This window comes from Manis javanica, chromosome 8 (genome assembly GCF_040802235.1).
Source record: "Manis javanica isolate MJ-LG chromosome 8, MJ_LKY, whole genome shotgun sequence".
Taxonomy (NCBI): Eukaryota; Metazoa; Chordata; class Mammalia; order Pholidota; family Manidae; genus Manis; species Manis javanica.
This window is the reverse complement of record NC_133163.1, coordinates 30,919,184-30,941,904: the sequence shown is the minus strand read 5'-3', so window position 1 is coordinate 30,941,904 and position 22,721 is coordinate 30,919,184. Positions and strand designations below refer to the sequence as shown.

The window sequence follows — 22,721 nt, the reverse complement described above, 5'->3', positions numbered from 1 at the left end:
TGTTCTTGGTGCAGAACTCAGTCTGTCATTTTCTCAACCCAAATCAAACAACAGCTTGTGAGAGACGCTTGGGTGAGTGCTGGTATGTTGGCTTTTGGGTTTTTAAGGCTAAAAATAAGAGGGGGCTGTCTCCCAAACTGCTGCTTACTCTGGGCCTGGAGCCTGGAAGAAAGATGGTCTTTTGATGCAGCAGCAGAGCTAGGGTTTGGGGCTTGGCTCAGGAGAAGTGTACACATGTAGCCTTAAATCAGATGGCTGTAATTTCTGCTATATTTGTCAGGCTTGGTGCTGGAGGCAGGAGGGGTGGACAGGCCTCTCCTAAGAATGGGGTTTCACTTCCCCATTTTATTGATGACATTAGGCAGATCTAAAATGAGCACATGGCTGGCTTTTTGTAGAGACAGCAGTGCAGATTCTGGGATGGAATATAAGGGTGGGAACTTGTTCCTCTCAGGCCTCTGCTGCTTGAAGCCAAGTATGAGGGGCCAACAAATTAGAATAATACTTAGCAAGTATCAGCACCTAGTTAGGGCCAGGTGCTTGCTAATGAATTTGATTGTATTAGTTCTTGTCAGCCTCATAAAACTCTATGGGAAAGGTACAATTACTGTATTTTTCTGCTGAGGGAATTGAGCCTTAGAGAGGCTAAATATCCATTCAAGGCCACAAGCAGCAGAACCAAGGATTAGAATAAGATGGAAGCAACCAGGGTTTTGCTGATAACGACAGCAGTAGGTGTGATCCAGGACCTCTGGCTTCCCTGGATTGCTCTCAAACAAGGCTTGGTGCAAAGACGTTAAGCAGGTGTTGGAGTTAGAGGGCTTCTGAGCCTGGGGTGGTGTGAGTTGTTTCCTGGTTCCTTGACTCCATGCTCTTTCAGCAAATCACGAGATGGTTTCCCTCCTGCATTTGAGTCCTGCATGAGCTCCTTTGTCCTGTGATCTCAGTGCCCTGAACCTTTATGAGCCTTGAATTCAGTTAAAGTTGGGGCTGAGACACTGATTCTGTATGATTTCAATAACTTTAAAAGTTTGGGATTTCAGGATACGTCAATGGGTGGGATTTACTTTGTGTCTGTTTCCATGGAGATCCATGATGCTGATGATCTATAGTCAAGACCAAGAGATGGCTGGTAGGTGTATAAAGTGCTATAACTTATAAGGAGGGCAATTTTGAAAGCTCTATTTGATTCCTTAAAAATGTGAAACTCCTTTGACTCAGTAATTTTACTGGTAGAAATGTATTCTATGGCCATAATGAAGGATGTGCTCAAATATTTCATTATAGGATAGTCATGTTTATAGTAGTGAAAAATTGGAAACATCTTAATTGGTTGAGTAGATCATGTTACACTAACATAATGGTGTATTCTACTACCATAAAAATGCTGATGCAGGATGCTAGGTACTGACATGGGAAGGTTTTCATATGTTATTGAGAGAGGAAAAAAACCAGAAGGTAGAGAGTATAATACTGTGTATGTGTGCGTGTGCACACGTACGTGCACATGCCCTGGCAGCATAAAAACACCAAAATGGCAATGGTGGTTATATTTGGGTGGTGGGAATACTGGTTTTATTTTTCTCTTTAAATCAACTTTACTGAGGCATAATTCACATATAATAAAATTCACCTGTTGTAAGTGTACAGGTTGATGAGTTTTGACAAAAGCACAAAGTATAACAACCCCTATCAAGATACAGAACATTTTCATCTCCCCCAAAGTTCTCCAGACCCCTTTGCAGTTATCCCCCATTACCTCCAGAACAACTATTCACCTGCTTGCTTTCTGTCACTATAGATTAGTTGCACTTGTTCTAGAATTTTCTTTTTGCTTTTTTTCTATCTGTGGGTACCTTCAATGAACATTACCCATTCACTAAGACAACAACAGCAACAATAAAAGCAGAGGTGGTCTTGTCCTTTTATTAGAAGACTACCAAAAAACTGACAGGAGTATCATTTTCCTCTTGTTACCTGTAGCAGGGCATTGCTGGGTAGGAACATGGGACGTGAGGGAAAATGCCAGAGCATATTCAACCACGCTGTAGGCAGAGTGACTTGAGTTCTGAGTTCTAGGCAGACTCGACATAACCCAGCTCTGCATTCTGAGCCTCCATGTCCTCCCCAGAAAAATGGAAGTAAGAATCATAACAGTAATAACCATTTCATATAGTTGTGAGGATTCAGTGAAGTGACAGTTTCTGCTAAAGAGGAATTCCCAGATATATGTTAATTGTCTTTCTCACCTCAACTACACTTCTCTCCCACTGTTTAGTTCTACAGCCGACTTTCTTCCTTGAACACCAGAGTCTCACTCTTTTCCCTCTCTACTACATGCATACAGGGTTGGAAAACAGTGAATTTGATGACATCAGGGCTTCAATTTCTGCCATTGTTTATGCCTTTATTTCTGGTTGTGCTAGGACTCATCCCCACAGGAAAACCAGTCAAGACGCTGTTTCTCTTCAGCATTAGGAGAAATAGCTACAAACTTCATTTTCAAGTTTGGAGGAAACTGAGGCCCAAAGAAGTGAGAGGCTTTGACCCAGTCACAGAGCTCAGCAAGGAATAGGTAGAACCTGTTAGGGGCTGGATTGTGTCTCCCCCACCACCCCTGCGTCCTCCAAATGCATATGGTGAAGTGGTAACCTACAGTACCCCAGAACGTGACTGCAAAGAGTCAAATGGGTTAAATGGGGTTGCTAGGGTGGCCCCTAGTAGAGTGGTGTCCTTGTATGAAGAGCAGATTAGGACACAGACCAAGGCAAGGCCATGTGAAGATACAGCAAGAAGGCAGCCGTCCGCTAGCCGAGGAGAGAGGCCTCAGAAGAAACCAAAGCTGCCGACACCTTGCTCTTGGACTCCAGCCTCCAGAGATTGAGAAAATTAATTTCTGTTGTTGAAGCCACCCAGTCTGTCGTATTGTTATGGCAGCCCTAGCAGACCAATACAGGATCCAAGTATTCTGGCTGATTCTTCAAGTCCTTGTTATATTCCAATTTCAAGCAGTTATCTGGGATTATTTGGAACCTTGAAACGTCACACATTTTACAGTTTAACAAAAAGGAAAACTGGCTTTTTATCGAATGCCTGCTCTGACACTGTGCTATACCCTTTTACATGTTATTTCACTCAGTAAATATTTGTGGGATGTCTTCTATGTGCGAGATGCACTCACAAGTGCTGAGGATATAGCTGTGAACAGTAAAGATAAAAATCCCTGCCCTCATGGAGCCTACATTCTAAAGGAAGAAAAATATGACAAAAATAAATGAACAAAATACATAGGGCATGGTAAATGGGAAGTGCTGTGGAGAGAAAATAAAGCAGGGGAGAATAAGGTGTAAGGCACTGCTGAGGGAGGGAGGGGAAACTGTTAGATGTTTTCATTGATGAAGAGTCAGGGAGTTTGTGGCAGAAGCTTCACTGAGAAACAGTTAAGAACCAGAGGGAGGCTGGAGAGGGAGCCACGCTGATGCTGAGGGAAGAAGGTTCTGAAGTAGAAGTGTATCAGACTGGTTCAGGAAAAATTATTGTATTTAGCCCTCACGCTCACCTTGAGAAATGCATACTATCCCTTCATCTGAAGAGGAAGAAGTCTCAAATGTGCAAAGTGAAAGGCCCCAAGGATAGGAGGAGGTCCCACAGACAGGCCTCCACAAGCTCGTGCCTCTCCGGACATGGGGCCTGAGGAACTTCACAAGGATCAGCACTGCCTGCCTTTGCTGCCATTAGCTGTTTTGCACACAAATCATCGTGTTGCTTGTCCCAGGCCCTGCTGCACCCAGGTGTCAGAATTCCACAGCTTGCACAATTCCACAGACTGCACAATCTGACAGCAGTTGGGGGGAGGCCGGAGCAGACAACCAAGTGGAAGCTTAAAGCAAGCTCTGGAGCAGCTCTGTAGAGGAGATAGTTTCCAAAGCACTGTTTGATAGTAGAGTAGTTCAGTGGGACATACTTCTTTCCCATGGTTTATATAATTTTCAATCTCCTTAGAACTTGCATTTTCAAAGTTTGTCACTTAATTTTTTAAAATTATTTTCCTTTAGTAAGATTGTTGAAGTCAAACAGACATTTAGACAGTGGCATAAGCATAAGCCCAAAGAATTTTCACGAAGTGAATACACTCCATTTGGTGTGTTCAGTGGGACATACTTCTTTCCTATAGTTTATATAATTTTCAACCTCCTTAGAACTTCATTTGATCATCACCCAGAACAATAAATTTTACCGGAGACCCAGGTATTCCTCTGGTGCCCCACCCAGTCTCACTTCCAAAGGTAACTAGTTCCCTGATTTCTGAAACCGTACAAGAGTTTTATGTGACTTTGAATTTTCCATAAATGGAAGCATAAAATTTTCTAGTTTGTCTGCTCAACATTGTAAGGTTTTTCCATATTGTGTGTGGCAGCAGTTTACTATTTGTCACTGCTGTAGTGTTTCTATTGAATGAATGTCACAATTTAACTTTTCATTCTGCTTTTGGTTGACATCTAAGTTCTTTCCAGTTTTTTATTATTTTGAATAATGCTGCTATGAACATTTGTATACATGTCTTTTGGTTCTATATACACATATATATGTACATACTTCTCGGTCAGTATATACATAGGTATGAACTTGCTGGCTCATAAAGTATGGAACTTGAAGCTTTAATAATAATAGTTGTTTGTACCAATTTACATCTCTGCCTCCCCAGCACTGTTGCATCACATTCTTGTCCCACTGAGTGTTGTCAATCTATCCATTCTGGTAGGAGTGTATTTAATTGTAATTGATGGTTTTCATTTACATTTTCCTAGTGACTATTGAAATAGGAACTTTTACATACATATATTGGCTTTTGGATATCTTCTTTTGTTAAGAGTTTGTTCAAGTCTGTTGCTTATTTTTTTATGGGGTTGTCTGTCTTTTTCCTATTGACCTATTCTTTACGTATGCTGGATGTGAATCGTCTGTTGTTATAGGCATTGCAAATACCTTCTCCTGGTCTGTGGCTTGCCTGTTCATTCTCTTGTGTTTTTTGATGAACAAAAGTTCTTAAGTTTAATGTGCATTTATAACTTTTTCTTTATCCTAAGCATGCTGCGATTCCTGTTCCTTTGTCTATCCAAGGTCATCAGGATATTTTTGTTACCTTCTAGAATTCTTTTTTTTTTAATCTTTCAAATTTAGATCTATAATTTTCCTGGACTTGCATTTTTGTATTTAATATGAAATACAGTGGAATTTTATTTTTTTCCATATGGATATACAAATGACCCACTATAATTTGTAGAAAAGAGAATTTCACCTACAATGTCACCTTTGATATAAACGAAGTGTGTATGCTTGGGTCTGTTTATGGACTCTCCATTGTTTTATTGGTTTATTTTTCTATTTCTGTTATTCACATCACACTGTCTTAATTACAGTAGTTTATAAGAAATATTGATATCTAGTAGAGTGACTGTTTTTGCTTTGTTCTTCATGAGTACTTTAGTTATTCTTGACCTTTTACAATTATACATACGATTTACAGTCAGCTTGTCAGTTTTCATAAAAATGCCTTCTGGGATTTAAATTAAGGTTGCACTGAATCTATAGATCAATTTGAAGAGAACTGACATCTTTACAACAGTGAGTCTTTTGACCCATGAACATGGATTATCTATTTAGTTAGGTTGTCTTTAATTTCTTCCAGTAATGTTTAAAAAATTTTTAAATATGCATGTCTTGCACATATTTCTTTAGCTTTATTCCTCAGTATTTAGGTTTTGTGATACCAAGTAAATGATATTGTTTTCTTTTAGTTGTTAAACAAAATTTTATGTTATTTTTTATTTACAGCTGATATTTGTATTGACTTTACATACGATGACATTGCTAAATTTATTTTTAATTCTAACAGTTTATTTGTTGATTTTGTTTGTTCATTCGTTTTCCTCTTACATAGCCATGTTTATAACTTTCTTCCTTTCAAATCTTTAATTTTTGCATTGGCTAGGACCTCAAGTACAATGATAAATAGAAGTAGACATAATGTGATCTGTTTTTTTTCTTGATCTTAATGGAAATACTTTATTTTCCCACTAAATATGACATTTGCTCTATGTTCTTTGTAGAAAATATATTAAGGAAAATTCCTTTCAACTCCTAGTTTCCTATTGCTTTTAAAAAAAAATCATGAAACTTGTTTTGAATGCACCAAATGCTTTTTTTATATCTACTGAGACAATTACATGAAATTTTTCCTTAATCAAAATGGTAAATTACATGGACTCATTTTCTAAAATTAAACCAACTTTATATAAAAACTATATTGGTTGTGATGTTCTCTCCTTTTATGTATACTACTGGATTTGGTTTGCTTATAATTTGTTAAGGACTTCTGTATCTGTATTCATGGTGGAGATTGGTCTGTAATTTTCTGTTCTTGTACTGTCCTTGTTATATTTGGTTATCAAGGTTCTCTGGCATTGTCAAATGAGTTGGGAAGTGTTCCTTCTCTATTTTCTGGAAAAGTATGTGTAACATTGGTGAAGCCAATCTGAGACTGGAGTTTTTTCATGAGGGAAGATTTTTAAATTAGGAATTCAAATTCTTTAATAAATTGAATGAGTTTTCTATGATTGTTGTAACAAACCACAACAAACTTAGTGGCTTAAAACATTGCAAATTTTATTACCTTAAGGTTCAGTAGGATAGATGTCCAACATGAATCTCAGTGGTATTAGCAGGGCTATGGTCCTTTTTGGAGGCTCTAGGGAAGAATCTTGCTCTTTGCCTTTTGCAGCTGAGGCCACCCACATGGCTCATGGCCCCCTTCATCCATCTTCAAAGCCAGCAGCATTGCATATTTCTGACCATTCTTTTTTAGTCACATCTTCCTCTGACTACAAGTAGGAAAGATTCTCTGCTTTTAAGGATCCATATGATTAGAAAGGGCCTACCTGGAAAATCCAAAATAATCTCTATCAGGGTCCTTAATTTAACTACATCTGCAAAGTTCCGTTTGCCATATAAGGCAACATTATATTTAACCTGGTATATATATAGCAGGTTTCAGGGATTAGGATATGGAACTCCTTGGGGGATGATTATTCTGTCTACCACAGATACTTAAATTAAATATAACACATATTCACATTTTCTATTTCTTGTTTCAGTTGGAGTTTTTCAAGGTATTTGTTCATTTCATATACATTATGAAGTTTGTTGGCATAAGGTTGCTCATAATATGCTCTTTAAAATTGTTTTATTGTCTGTAAGGATCTGCATTTTTTAATTTTTCTTTATTTAAATTTTGATTTGATAATTTATGCCACTTCCTATTTCTTTCCTTGAATAGTTTTGCCAGGCTTTATAATTTTGTCTTTTCAAGATATTTCAGAGGAACAACTTTAGCTCTGTGGACTTTGTCTAATGTATGATTATCATTTTTTAAATTAATTTTTGTTATTATTACCTCTATAATTTGTCATTACTTCTTTCCTTGGTTTGATTTGCTTTTCTTTCCCTTATTTCTTGAGATAGATATTTTACCACTGATTTCCAATCTCTCTCCTTCTTAAATCCATGCATATAGATCTTTAAATTTCACCCTAAGCAGTTTTAGCTGTACTTATGAAGTGTTATTTCATAACATTCTATAGCTTGTAATTTTATTTACCATTCAGTTAAAAACATTTTATAACTTCTACTGATTGTTTTTCCTTTAACCCATAGGTTACTGGGGAGTATACTTCCAAGTTTTTAATATTTGGAGATTTTTATCTTTTTGGCTTTGGTACCTAAATTCCACTGTGCTGAGAAAACATTCTCTGGATGACTTAAGTCTTTCAAGTGTATTGAAACTTGCCGTATAGCCCAGCATATGCCGATACGTTCTATATGCCTTCAGGAAAGAATGTGTGTTCTTCAGCTATTGAATTCAGTGTTTTATACTTCAATCAGGTCAAGTTTGTTAATTGTATTGTACAAATCTATTTTTCTATTTACATTTTATCTGCATGTTCTCTTAGTTTCTAAGAGTAATAGGTTCAAATCTCTCACTGCAATTGTGGGTTAGGTCTGATAATGCAGTATGTGACAGTTTGTTTTTGAGATTACATTTTTAGGTGCATACATATTTAGAATTGCTATTATCTTTCCTTTTCTTTCTCTAGCAATGCTTCTTTCTTTTAAAGTGTTTATCTGATATTACCATAGCTATAGCTTTCATCTTTTGATTAGTGTTTGTATGGTCTTTTTAAAGGGGTTGTAGGTATATTTTCCCAACCAATAAAGAATACCAGAAACTGAATAACTCCTTTACAGAAAGGAGTGTAGAGTAGAAGGACCCTAAGCTAGAAGTCAGAGGCCATGCGTTCTGGTCCCAAGTCTTCCACTAACCACATGCCCCAAAGTAAATAGCTTAATCATTTATGGGCCTCTGTTTCCTTATCTGTTGAACTGGAGAATCTCTACCTTCAAGGCTTATTATTAGTTTCTAAGAAGATAATATCTACAGACATAATTAAAAATTGTATAATGCTATATAAATGTCAAATAATTATTATATATTTTCTAAGTAAAATTATACAAGATAGGAAGCAGCTTGCCTCCATTCTGAAACTCTTAAAAAAAAAAATCTTCCCAAATTTGTCTTTTCACGAAAACAGAGAATTTTCTTGGTCACTAGGTTCTCCACTCATCCAGACGCCTCTGCCTCACTGGGCCGTCACATTCTCTCCCTGCCTTCCCTGGGTACCACGATCCTGAGAGTGCTCCACAGGATAGGAGAACTTTATTCATCTTCTAGGCCCTGGAATTTCCTGCCTTTGAAGATTCTCTCCTTGCTATGTTCTTCCTACCTGAACAGGCCTCCCTCAATGTCCACAGCAGGCTTTGGCAAGGTGGGAACGGCTGCTCTTGGAGGCTGTGTTTCTGTTGGGGGGAAGCAGATGATGGTTATCATGGAATAAAAGAACAACATGTCTGTATTAAAGCGTCCTCACTGCCCTCTCCCTCTAGACTCCCACACTTTTTCCAGCCATAGGTTACAATGACTTACTTGATATTTAGTGAACTTCCTCAAAAGTATAAGCACCCTCATCTAACATTCAGCGAACCATCCTTCTACTTCTTATATAATTTCTACATTTGTTCATGAAGGTTTTATTGCTAGACTGTGAGTCATTTGAGAGAAAATATTTCCATGGTGGAAGAAGTAGGCCTTGTTTGCTGAATGACCAAAGGATGAGGCAGAAGGAGGAGTCCAGCATGACTTCCAGGTGCCTGGCCTGAGAAACCAGATGGGTAGCAGCACTGACTTGGGAAACATGAGAGTAAAAACATGTTTGGAGAATAAGGAGGTAAGTGTCATTTTGGCTGAACCTGGTAAATGTCATTTGGATGAACACTGATGAAGCTGCATGGTATTCAAATGGGAAACCTCAGAGGCAGTTGGAGATGTATCTGAAGCTCAGGAGGCATGTCACCAGAGACACAGACTTGGGAACCACCAGCATATACAGGTGGTCATTGAGGCCATGGGAACACATGAGAACACCCAGGTAGAGTAGGTACAGTCAGTTACACATTCTTTCATTTGTCTTTTACCAATCATCCTAGAGCAGGGATTAGTTAGCTAACTACGGCCTGTGAGCCAAATCTGGTCTGTGGGCTGTTTTGTAAGTAAAATTTAGTGGAACACAGCCACCCATTTGTTTACATATTATATGTGATTGCTTTGCACTACAACAGGGCTGAGTGGTTTCAACAGAGATTGTGTGACCTATAAAGTGGGAAATACTATTCAAACTTTTACAGAGAAAGTTTGCAAACCTCTGGCGTAGCAATTACAACATGTACCCTTGCTTGATTAAATATAATATAAACTAGGCAGTTGAGAAGCCAGTTGTCAGTTTTTTATGCTGTTTTTCAGCTAATAGATCTGCTTGATCTGTTTTTCTTAAATTTTTCTGGTTTTGGTTCTTATCAGTTTCACTATGATGTGCCTGGGTGTAGCTTTCACTAAAATTATCTTATCTGAATTTCATAGAACTTCTTGAATTTGTCAGTTTAATGCAATACATTACTACTTTCTCAATGTTTGCCAACCTAATATATAGAATGGTATTCCATTTTACTCCAAGATATTTAAAAAATTTTTAATTATGTTTATTAGCCATTTGCATATACTCCCTTTATTTATATCCTCTGTCCATTTTTCTAGTTCTTAATGTTATCAATTTGTAAGTATTCTCAATTTAATTCATGATTTGAACTGCTCATTTGCCACATGTTAATACTTTCCCAAAGTCTATTTGTCATTAAAAATATTACTTATGGTATCATTCCTCATGTAAAAGTCTTTTAATTTTTAAAAGATGCATAAAATGCATCTTTTTCACAATCACTTCTGGTTTTTATGTTTTGCTTAAGGTCTCTGCTTCAGGCTTGCAGAAATGTTTTCCTAAAACTGATTTCCTAAAATTTTATATTTTACATTATATTTTTAATTTATCTAGAATTTTTTGTACCTGGTATGATGCATAGTTCTAACCTGTTTTCCTTCAGATGCCAATTCTATCAGTATAATTTACTAAATAAACTAACCTCTCCCATTTGGTCAAATACTAAGACTCATATCTGCTTGAATTAATTTTAGATTCTGTTTCATTGATCTATTTGTGTATGATTGTGCCAAGTCACCCTTTTTTGGCTTATTTATTTTTATTAGATTTATAGCAAATTTGAATATCACCATTTCATCTTCTTGTAAAAACATCCTTGACTACTCTCAACTATTCCTCCATTGACCTTTAAAATCATTCAGTATAAAAAATACCAAAATAGAATTCTGGTTGAAATTTCATTAAATATATAAATTAATTTGGGAAGGGTAAACATTGTTATGATATTATATCATTCCATCTTAGGAACTTGTGACTTCACATTTCATAAGATTTTTATAGTTTTACTAATTTAAGGCACTTTTTGCCTTTCTTGTGAATTTTATTTCTAGGCATTTTGTAGTTTGGGTTTTAACTAAAAATGGTAGTTCCTCCTTCCTCACATTTAAATTTCTATATATTAAAAGTAAGACTACTTTTGTATTTTAATTTTGTATCCAGTCACCTTATTCAATGATTTTGATAATAATACCCTAACACAGAGACCTAACAATGGGCTAGACATTTTTCTAAAGATATAATGTGTATTAGCTCATTTAACCCTTACAATATCTATATAAGGTAGATAATATTATATCCATCCTAGAGATGAGGAAACAGACTTAAAAGTAGAATTTCTTAGTCTTCCTAGGAAAATAATCTAATCTGCAAATGTAAATTTTACTATTTAACTATTGATAGTTACTGTTTTATTTTATTATTGTATTAGCTAAAATCTATAAAGTAATGTTGAATAACAGAAGAAATAATAGGCACTGTTGTCTTATTCATGATATTAAAAGAACTGTTATAACAGAAATAATAGATAAGCCCAAATGTACACTGGTATTTTGATAGAGTTATCTGTTTGCAAATAATGATATAATAGGAGTGCAGAAGAAAAAAATAGAGATTTATATGCGCAAGCACCTTCCATTTGTAAAAGGACGTTTCATCATTAAAAAAGTCCTTGCTCAATCCCACAGCCCTGTTAGTATTTCTTCCCTCTGTAAGTAATAGAATGCTCATCCATTTACACCACAAGAAATCCAAAGGAAAGTGATCTCAGGTGATTCGGCAGCTCACTCATGTCATCAAGGATGCAGGATCTGTCTGTAATTTCTGCTCAACTGTTCTTGGTGTTTTGACTCTTCTCAAGCTTGTAACCTCAGGATCATGAGATGCTAGCCAAAGCTCCAGAGCTGGTAAGAGATTTTAACACAGGATTACCCCCTCCATTGTTTTAGGGAGGAAAAGTCAGGGTGCTGAATTATGTGTCATGGATGACTTAGGCCCTACAGGAGCTTCTGCAGCAACAAAGATGCCACTGTGGGATTCTCCAGGTTACTGCCCCTGGACACTAGTTACAGACACTGAGGTTCAGGGACTGGGCCCAGATGGTAAAGAACAGGTTTTGGTTATGGTAAGGAGGCAAGGGAAGGAAATCGTGCCATTTGTAACAACATGGCTGAGCCTGAAGGAACCTATGCTAAGTGAAATAAGCCAGACACAGAAAGATACTGTATGATCTCATTTATACATGGAACCTAAAAAAGCTGAACTCATATAACCAGAGAGTAGAATGGTGGTTTCCAGGAGCTGGGGGGCAGGGGAAATGGGGAAATTTGGTCAAAGGACACAAACTTTCAGTTATAAGATGAATAGGTTCTTGTGATCTGATGTATAGCAAGTTGAGTACAGTTAGTAATACTATACTGTATACTTTAAATTTGCTAGGAGTAGATCTTAAATGTTCTCACCATAACTCAAAAAATACACTGTCATCACTTATGCAACCTAAATGCAAATTTTGTCAATCATACTTCAATACAGCTGGCAAAAAAAAGAAGGGCATAAGTGAAACACCCAGAAAAAGGCTGAGGTTCTAAGGGGATTCCCAGAGGACAGGTTGAAGGAAATGAACTAGACACAAATAAAAGTAAGTTGAGATAAGTGAGAGGCATGTGCTGTTGGGCAGTGATCGTGATGACAAGGGGGGGCAACAGTGGTGTACAGGTAGCCCTCCTCAGGGGTGGAAAGCAGCCTCACGACCACCTACAAAGGTGAAGGGGGCGGCAAGTGATTTGTTCATGGATGACATGATTCTTTCTTGAAAGCCAACTGTATACAGCAGTGTTCTAGATGTCAAGCTTCACTGTTAACAAGACAAGGTTTTGGCTCCCATCGTGCTCCCATTAGCACAGAGATGGGGGATAATGGACAAGTAAACTCAGGTACATTTTTATAAAACTTCCAATGAAACTAAGTGACATGAAGAAAACTGAAGCCAAGTGAAAGGTGAGAGAGTGGCTGTGGTGGGGATGTTTTGGTGGCAGTTTAGATTGAATTCTCAGAGGAAGTTTCTCTAATGAGGTAACGTTTAAGCTGCGACTTCAATGAAGTGAACAGTTGCAGATTTGAGGCAGAGAGCAGCAGCTGGTTGAGGAATAAGAAGCTGTCTTAGCTGGAGCCTGGTGAATGATGGAGGAGAGTGGCAGGAGATGAAGAAGGTCTGCAGCTCTGGCTGCTACTGGAGCTGGCAGCCTGGAATCCCTGGGCTTTTAGCTTGATTTCATCTTCTGTAAATACTTTCTACCCAAGATACCATATCATTCTTCCTCTTGGTGTAAGGAGGCCTCTTCCTAAGGGCTGTGTGACCATCTGCATACTAGAGCTTGACTGACCATCTGCAAGATACTTTGTCTCTTGCTTGTTGGTTTGCCTACAGTTTAGGAGTCAACAGAGCTAAAAGTAATAGTCTCATTGGAGCACAGGGGCAAAATTCGGCAGAGAGCCTGGAGCATCAAGAAGCCGGACAGATCAGGCCCCAAGCACCCGGGGCAGTCTCTTCCCTGAGAAATCATCTCAAAACTTCTGGTCTTGATCTGTTGATTATTCTCCTTCACACCAGTGAGAAATGCACTTCCTGATGAAAAGAAAACAGCTCTTGAATGGTTTGCTCCTTCCCAAGATGGTGACTACAAACAGCTATTGGAGCAGCATCTTCCACTCTGACGCTGATTTAAAGAGAGAAAAAACAACGATATTTACCTAATTAGGAAAGCAATGCATATTTATTGTTGGAAAATTAAACAAGAAGAAAAGTATAAAGCAGAATCATCAAAATATTATCATCTGGAATAACCATTATTAAGGTTTCTAATTTCATATAATTGCACATGTAACATACAGGTATATACCTGAGGTCATTTGGTAGCTACAATTTTGTATCCTAATTTTAAATGAAACATTATTTAGCAATCACTTTTCCACTGACAGTACATTATAAAACCACAAACTGGGCTCTAGGCTATAGTGATACCAAAGGAAATTGTGCAGGAGAGGCTGGGGTTGGCAAAAGCCAAAATTATGTCCTAGGGCTATTTTCTGAGGTAAATACTGTCATGTTACAACCTTGGCAGCCTCTTGGCTCTCCTCTCTGATTCATTAGACAATATCACACAAAGAAGATCGGAGAGACTCAGAGATCTGGAGACTGGTTTTTAGAGCAGATTATTTTATTTGATATATAACTGTCAATCAGACTTCTTTCCATGCATAATTCATTGCTGAGGAACATACACATACACACCCACACAAACAGCATTTAAAAAAATTTTTGACTGCCCATAACATGGCACACATCCTGACTTTTGCCTTAAGAAGTGAGTCTTTCTAACCAGGGAAACTGGCATGTTCTTAGTCTTAAAAGATAAGGGTAGCTGTCTTCAGCAAAGATGCTATCAGAGATGAACTGTTCTCTGTCTGACTTGGAACCACAACTTCAACTGACCTCTTTCTTTTGGCCCAGGTGAGCCTCATAGTGGTATTGGTAATGAGTCTGGCCTATGGAAGATTTTAATCAGCTTTTGTATTCTTACAATTTTGGTGTCTTTATTATCATTTTCATTCTTACTGTGGCCAAGGCTAGGCAGGAGCCACGTATAGACCAAACATTTGTTGACTAGCCTTAATCATAGAATATAGGTGACTTTATTGTCCTTTCTTACCGGAACACATGGTTTACCATGTCACATGAGCAGCAGGCGCTGTTAGCTTCCTGTCCAATAGTCATTTCCCTTCTTCAGCCTCAGTCACAGTAAGAGTGAAAGATCAAAAAAAGCACTAAAAAGGTGGGAATAAAAACGCTGAATAAACATAACTGTGACTGGTCTAAACCAGTCACAGGAAACTGAAACCTCTTTGACAGATACTCATTTTTCTGCCCATCTTGCAAATAGAGATGGCCATGTGATCCAGTTCCCATCAGGCACATAGAAGAAAATCTGGACAACATTTCCTTCCTGATAAATAAGACAGGTATTTTTTTTTCATTTCTTGCCCCCCCTTTCCTCCACTTTGAATGTACAGTGAAGACCCAGTGCCCAGAGCTGTGGCAGCCATCTTATGAAACATGGTGACAAGCATGAGGATGAAAAGCCAGCAATGCTCAGGATGCTACAGCTGAAGAATGAAAAAGTGACTAGATCCTCAATGACATTTTTGAGTTGCCAGTCAACTCTGGGAGTGCCCACTTAGGGAATCTTTCTTAAAAAAGAAGAAAAGTTCTCTTGGCTTAAGACATTCTTTCTTGCAGGTAAACTTATCCTAATTGACACATGCCAAAGATGGCCAATGGGTGAAGAGGATCAAATTTTCTGAAAGGCAGCCTCAATATTGTAGTAACTATAAAACTAAAAACTAATTCAACCTCAAGAATTGACCATCTGGGTCAATGGGATGCATTTGTCTTTCCAATGGTAGAAATCTGTCTTTCCAAAAGATGGACAGATTTAGATCAGAGTGGGCAAAAAGGAGCCAACAAGAATCTATACCTCACAATACCTTGAGTGTAGTTAATGTAGCAAACTCTTTAAACATGTCCTCTATTACATCTATAACATGTTGGTATTGGTACTGATGTTACTGAGAACACCCAATGGAGAAAAGCTAACCTATATAGTGTAAGAACAAGGAATTAAACTCATGAATAGAGATCTCTCAAAGAGCTTTGGGCAGGCACTAAGGAAGAGCATGGAATTAAGCTTAAGCATGCATCCATCTCAGAGCAGACGGTACAAATTCTGTTTTCAGGACAAAAGTAAATTAGAAATATCTCAATTTCAGGAGCCTTATAACTAAACATTTTAATTGCCATCAATTTTTAGTAAATGGTATTCATTTTGCAAATTCATTCCCTAACAGTTTTAAATGCTCATCTTTCTCAAAGCATCTAATGTATTGCTGGATCTATACAAAAATTTTATTATGGAATCTCTTCAGTATATGGTGCTAAGCAAAGTTCCTGAACTTTGAAGTCAGACCAACAAGAACTCAAATTTTCTGCTGTTAACTAGCTGTAGTCCTGGACATACTACTATACTTCTTTGAGCCTCATTTCTTAAATGAGGATAATAATAGCCATCACAAAAGGCTGTTCAGTGACTTAAGTAAAGAATGTAAGTACAGGACACACAGTAGATATTTGTAAATAATAGTTTCTGTGTCAATTAGAGCCTAACATGAAATAGATTGAGTATTAAAATTAAGATATTTAAAGATTTTTTTTTCTTACAAATGGATTCTTTCCAACGATGGGCAGGACTAGGGGAACTACATCTAGGAAAATTTCCCATGGTAAACAAATAAAGCTGCTCTCCAAATTTATAAAAAGTTTAGCATTATTGTCTTAGTGAACATCAGAAAACAATCCAAGTGTCCAACTGTAGGGAATTGATTACATTCATACAGCTGAAAAGCATAAAAACCACTAAAAATATTGTAAAATTAAATGTATTGACATCAAATGTTAGTAATACAGTGCTAAATGAAAACAAATTTTAAGATATTATGGAGAATAGAATCTATTTTGCTAAAATAATATGCACATTATGTTTGTAATCTAAAATTATATCTAGATATGATTATTTAAAGCCAGACCTTTAAGATTCTTTTGGGATTGCTTATAAATTTCCAGTTTTTTCAGTCCTGTAAGAGGTAGAGAGTTCATTCACCTTTCCTGGGGGGGCGAGGTGAGGGGGTCACCCTTAACTTGACTCAGATGATTTAGAGTGAGTGCCTAGTATTCTGTTTGGTGACTGACCTTCTCAAGTATGTTTGAATCAGAGCTATCTCTGAAACTCTAACTTTGGGGTGGGGTTTAAGGTGAAGGTGGAAAAAATATTGTTGCTTGCCTGTGTGAACTTGGAGAGCACTGCCTTGCTAAATGTTGCTTGTTCCTTTTTGGTTAATTATGTGCAGGGTATCTGGAGCTGGGAAACTGAACACTGTAGGAAGGATGAAAGGATCTTCCCTTTAGAATAGAGACTATAAAAAGTAACTGGACTGGCCATGGTTTAGCTCAGCATGGCTGGATGATGGATGCCTGTATGTGGAATTACTCAGGATGGAATAACCCATAAAGCACAGCTGCTGGATTGTCGTGATCTGATCTTATTGTCTGGATGGAGACATACCCCTGAGGGTGGACGGATAGGGTTTCCTCTACAGCAAGGGATGCAAACTGAAGTGCTTACACTGTGACAGTAATGATAATAGGAAACACATCTATGCTTAAGAGTGTTGTAAGGGTTTTGCTTGAATTATTACTTTAAATCCTCAAAAACACTATGAAGAAACTATTATTAGCTCAGTTTTACAAACTGAAGAAATCTATGCATAGAGGGGTTAAGTAACTTGTCCAAGGTTATAGAGCCAGTAAGTGGCAAAGATAAGATTTGAACCCATCTGGCTCCAGAGCCAGGCTCTTCATTATGATCTGTTACCTGTTTAAAGTAAGTGTAATGTCCTTGAGTGAAGCTGGCAGTATATAAGATGGCAAGAAGGGTGAACTGGCCAAACTAGAGATGAATGTCCTGACTGAAAAGACAGCTACTAGTTAGCAGCTGCAGCTATGAAGGAATGTGGGCTCACTGTTTCCAGATCACCTACGTTTTCAAGAGAAAACAGAAATCAAGATTTTTTTAATGTGGAATTTCTTTTTAAAATACACTGCTGGCCAAAACACACACACATGCAGCTAAGTGCACATACACAAGCGCACACCATGAACTACTAGTTTCTGAACCCTATATTAAAGAGAATGTTCATTTCCATGTTCAATCATCCTAAAAGAGGAAATAATTGAGTAGATGAACATTAGATGGGAGGGAGGAAAAAACTCCATCATTTATTATGTTGTGGTTTTAATTAATATCTCTGAACATGTTTTCTCATCTATAAATTGATGAAAATAATAGTATGATCTCATAGGGTTTACATGGGGAATTAACCGGGGTAACCAGATTTTTAGAGTGCCAACCTGGGGCACAGTCATACCAGACTTATGTACTTTCCTGTTACATAAATGTTATTAAACAAAACAAAATTAGGACTAGTTGATAGTAAGATTTGGTAATAGTTAACAGTAGGATTAAACAAATCATGTGTAAGAAAAATACAACAATATTTTTTAATGTTTCTGTCTAATACAGGCAGTTTATTTAAACTTTTTAAAACTTTGTGTTTGATATGTAAACTCTATATTATCATGAGTTCCTTTCTAAAAAGCTTTATGGAGATATGATTCACATATTATATAACTTATCTAGTCTACAATTCAATGACTTTTAGTATGTTCACTAAAATGTGCAATCATCACCATAGTCAATCTTAGAATATTTTCATCACCTCAGGAAGAAACTCCATATCTTTTAGCTATTCCCCCCAAAGCCCTAAGGAAACTTTAATCTACTATCTGACTCTGAATTTGCCTATTCTAGATATTCCATGTAGGTGGTATTATGCAATATTTTTCTTTTTGTGTTAGCATAATGTTTTTAAAGTTCTTCTATATTGTAGCATGCATCAGTATTTCATTCCTTTTTAATGGAATAAATAATATTCCATTGTATGGACATACCACATTTTGTTCATCCATTTGTCTGTTATTGACATCTGGGTTATCTCCACCTTTGACTATTATGAATAATGCTATAAACATTTGTGTACAAATTTCTGTGTGGACATATGTTTTAATTGCTTTTGGGTATATATGTAGGAGTAGAATTACTGGGTCATATTGTAACTCTTATGTTTAACCGTTTTGAGGAACTGCCAGACTATTTTCCAAAGCAGCTGGACCATTTTATATTCCCATAAGCAGCATATGAGGTATTTCTCCATATTCTTGCCAACACTGGTTATTATATGACTTTTTGATTCTAGCTATCCTAGAGGTGTGAAGTGGTATCTCACTTGGTCTTGATTTGCATTTCCCTGAGGACATAATGTCAAGCATCTTTTCATGTGCTTTATTGGCCATTTGCATGGCTTCTTCACAAAAATGTCAGATCCTTTGCCCATTCTAAAATTTTCTTTTTATTATTGAGTTGTAAGAGCTCTTTATATATTCTTAATACAAGTCCTTTATCAAATATGTGATTTGCAAATATTTTGTTCCATGCTCTGTGTTCTTTTTCACTTTCATTATAGTGTCCTTTCAAGCACAAAAGTTTTTAATTTTGATGAAATCAAATTAATTTTTTTCTTTTATCATCATATCTAAGAATCATTTACCAAACCAAAGGTCATGAAGATTTACCTCTATGTTTTCTCCAAAATTTTTTCTCTCATTTTTATGTTTGTTGATCTATTTTGAGCTCATTTTGTATGTGATGTGAAAGAGGGTCCAACTCCATTCTTTTGCAGATTAATTCTTCGTCAGTCAATTAGGGCCTTTGCATCTATGGATTCATCATACAGGCTATCCACGTCTTAAATATCCGTTAAAAAAAAAAACCTTTTATAGAGGACATTTTCAAGTATATACAATAGTAGAGGAAAAGATATTCTGAACCCTATGTGACCATAATCCAACTCTTAACAATTTTTAGTATTTTGCCTCTTATTTCATTTATTTCTCTTATTCTTTTTAAGTAAATTTTTTTAAAGTATCACTGATACACAATCTTATGATGGTTTCAAATAAACAACACAGTGGTTTCAACATTCACCTGTATAATCAAGTCCTTATCCCCTCTATTGTAGTCACTGTCTATATGACCATGTACTATAAGCGCAGTAAGAGATCAGTCATTTAATTCTCTTCTCTGTGCTGTACTGCTCCCCCCATGACATACCTATATTGTGACTGCAAATTATAGTCCCCCTTAATCCCCTTCTCCCTTCTCACCGCCCTCCCTTACCCTCCCCTTTGGTAACCACTAGTCCCTTCTTGGAGTCTGTGTCTGCTGCTCTTTTGTTTCTTCAGTTTTGCTTTGTTTTTATGCTCCACAAGTGAGGGAAATCATTTGGTACTTGTCTTTCTCCACCTGGCTTATTTTACTGAGCATAATACCCTCTAGATCCATCCACGTTGTTGCAAATAAATACCCATCATTTTTAAACATTCTGAAACACATAGGATGCCATCCTAAGTTTAACTCTCCTTCTTAGGGAAAATGCTTATAAAGCACAGCAGTAAACTGAATTTGTGAAATTGTAATTGGATTCTAAGTTAAGTCACAAGGTGTCAAGGAAATTAGGAAGTCCTGTTTAACTTGGTTGTCTTTTTATGATAGTACTTTTCTTTCTGAGTTCTGAAGCCGTCTTATTTCCAAAGACTGTATGAATTTTTCACTGCATGAATTTTTGTCACAACTTACAAACACCTCAGGTGCAGTCAGTTCATCCTGTTTAATGCCTCTTCCCAGATCATCAAACAATTTTAGACGAACAACATATAAATTTCTATTTTATTACAATCATTTTCTCTTCAATATATTTTCAAATTAGAGGATATTCTTTTTACCTCACACTTAGAAAATTTGATTTTATAGTAGGCCAACATTTTAACATCTTTTGTAAGGATGGTAACAATGATAGCTGTCTTAAAGGCACATGTATAATGAGGCTATTTCCTTCTATTCTGTAAAATCAAAAATCTCATTAAATGCTTTTGTATATTTTGAGAAAACTCAAAATAACCAAAATTTTTATTTATGAAAGCTTCAATTTCACAGGTAAGCAAGTCACCTCTTGTTAGCAGTGTTATATACAAGATGTGCAATGTATTGAGGAGCTATAATATATTCATTTTCTTTGATAAGGTGTTAATAGACTGAATGGAACTTCCAAAATTTAAATTTGCACTGTCTGTTGAATATACAGCAGATGAGCAAGTCTAGTTTGTATCAACAATCTTATTCTTATGTTTCCTGCAGTTCCCTTTAAGTCTTAATAGAAGTCAAGATGATCTGAAAATCCATTTTTTGAAATCATAGTATATAAGAGTTGAATGGGGAATTTTTTTAATTGCAATAATTTAAAGCATCATTTGATGTACTGTAGAAGCAGGATCATTGGTAAAAACTGACAAAACTAGCACTACACTAAAAGCACATGCACTAAAAAAGGGACCAACATGTTTCTTATCAAACTTTGCCCTTTTGTTTGCCCACAGAACATTTTAATTGCAACTTCTGAATCAGGAAACATAACTATTCAATTTTGTGGAGCAATCAAAGGAACTATAAGAACAATGTGTTTATTTTCTCCTGGGGCGTACCTGAGCTAATTCAGCAGCTGTACTTTTTAACTGAGCATTTGTGTCTTTCTGGGGAGGTAAACTTTTTATTAATTTAAAAGTACTTGCCTGTCTCATCCTAGATTTCTGAGATACAGTCTCTGTATGTGCTTTTCCTTCCCTTCTCTACCATGCCCAATCCCAAATATTGTGCAGCATGCTCTGCTTTAGTTACTTACCTCCTTAATCCAGTTGTATGTGTCCTTCCATTTATTATTTAAATAACATTAAAAAATAAAATTTTGCCTTATTTTCTTTTAGCAATGTTTGAGTCATGCTGGCATTGTTATTGTAATCATTCTCATTATCAACATGTGAACTCTAAGAAAACACAGTCACAATATTCACAATGTGAAAAAATAAACTAGCACTATCTTGATAAAAAACAAAACAGTTCATCCAAAGGCGGTCAAGGAAAACTGTTAACAGTCATGATTACAATGCTAAGTATTCGTTCAGTTGCATCACTCAGAATGATGCAACAATGGAAGATCACAAATCACAGTTCCAATATCAGCAAACAAGGGGAAATCAGCAACAGTGGCTACTATGAAAGATAGATTATCTATGCTGTATCCATTCAACAGTTTCAGTTTCTAGTCTTTAGGACATTGTCGGAGTTTTGTACTTTTCCACAAAACTTTGATACCCATCACCAAAACCCAGGATTTTTCTTCCCAGGGAGGGGGTCTCATGGAACCAGGACATGAAGTACTAAAACTAGGACAGTTCCTAGCAACTACAATGGTTGCCCACACCAGCCAATTAAATAAGATAATACATAAAGCTGGGGGGATTATGTCCCCAACTTCAAGCTCTACTACAAAGCCACAGTAATCAAGACAATTTGGTACTGGCACAAGAAAAGACCCATAGACCAGTGGAACTGAATAGAGAGTCCAGATATTAACCCATACATATATGGACAATTAATATACAATAAAGGAGCCATGGATACAATGGGGAAATGACAGCCTCTTCAACAACTGGTGTTGGCAAAGCTGGACAGCTACATGCAAGAGAATGAAACTGGATTACTGTCTAACCCCATACACAAAAGTAAACTCAAAATGGATCAAAGACCTGAATGTACATCAAGAAACCATAAAATTCTTAGAAGAAAACATAGGCAAAATCTCCTGAATATAAACATAAGCAACTTTTTTTCTGAACACATCTCCTCAGGGAAGGGAAACAAAAGCAAAAATGAACAAATGGGATTATATCAAACTAAAAAGCTTCTTAACAGCAAAGGACACCATCAGTAGAACAAAAAGGCATCCTACAGTATGGCAGAATATATTTGTAAATGACATATCTGATAAGGGGTTAACATCCAAAATATATAAAGAACTCACACCTCAACACCCAAAAAGCAAATAACTCAATTAAAAAATGGGTAGATGATATGAACAGACACTTCTCCAAAGAAGAAATTCAGATGGCCAACAGGCACGTGAAAAGATGCTTCACATCACTAATTATCAGGGAAA

At 36.7% G+C, this 22,721-nt stretch overlaps 1 long non-coding RNA gene across 3 annotated transcripts in view; it reads right to left on the bottom strand.

Annotated features, from left to right (window-relative positions):
• Positions 1 to 6,534: 6,534 nt before the first annotated feature.
• LOC118968543 (uncharacterized) overlaps positions 6,535 to 22,721 on the bottom strand; it is a 72,543-nt gene continuing 56,356 nt past the window's right edge. For 2 of the 3 annotated variants that reach the window (XR_012133770.1, XR_012133771.1), the window contains exons 2-3: positions 8,841 to 13,660; positions 6,535 to 6,938 (exon numbers count right to left, since the gene is read on the bottom strand). This is a non-coding gene — a long non-coding RNA (uncharacterized lncRNA). The remainder of the gene's footprint in view (positions 6,939 to 8,840; positions 13,661 to 22,721) is intronic. The other variant, XR_005056277.2, reaches the window with a different exon arrangement.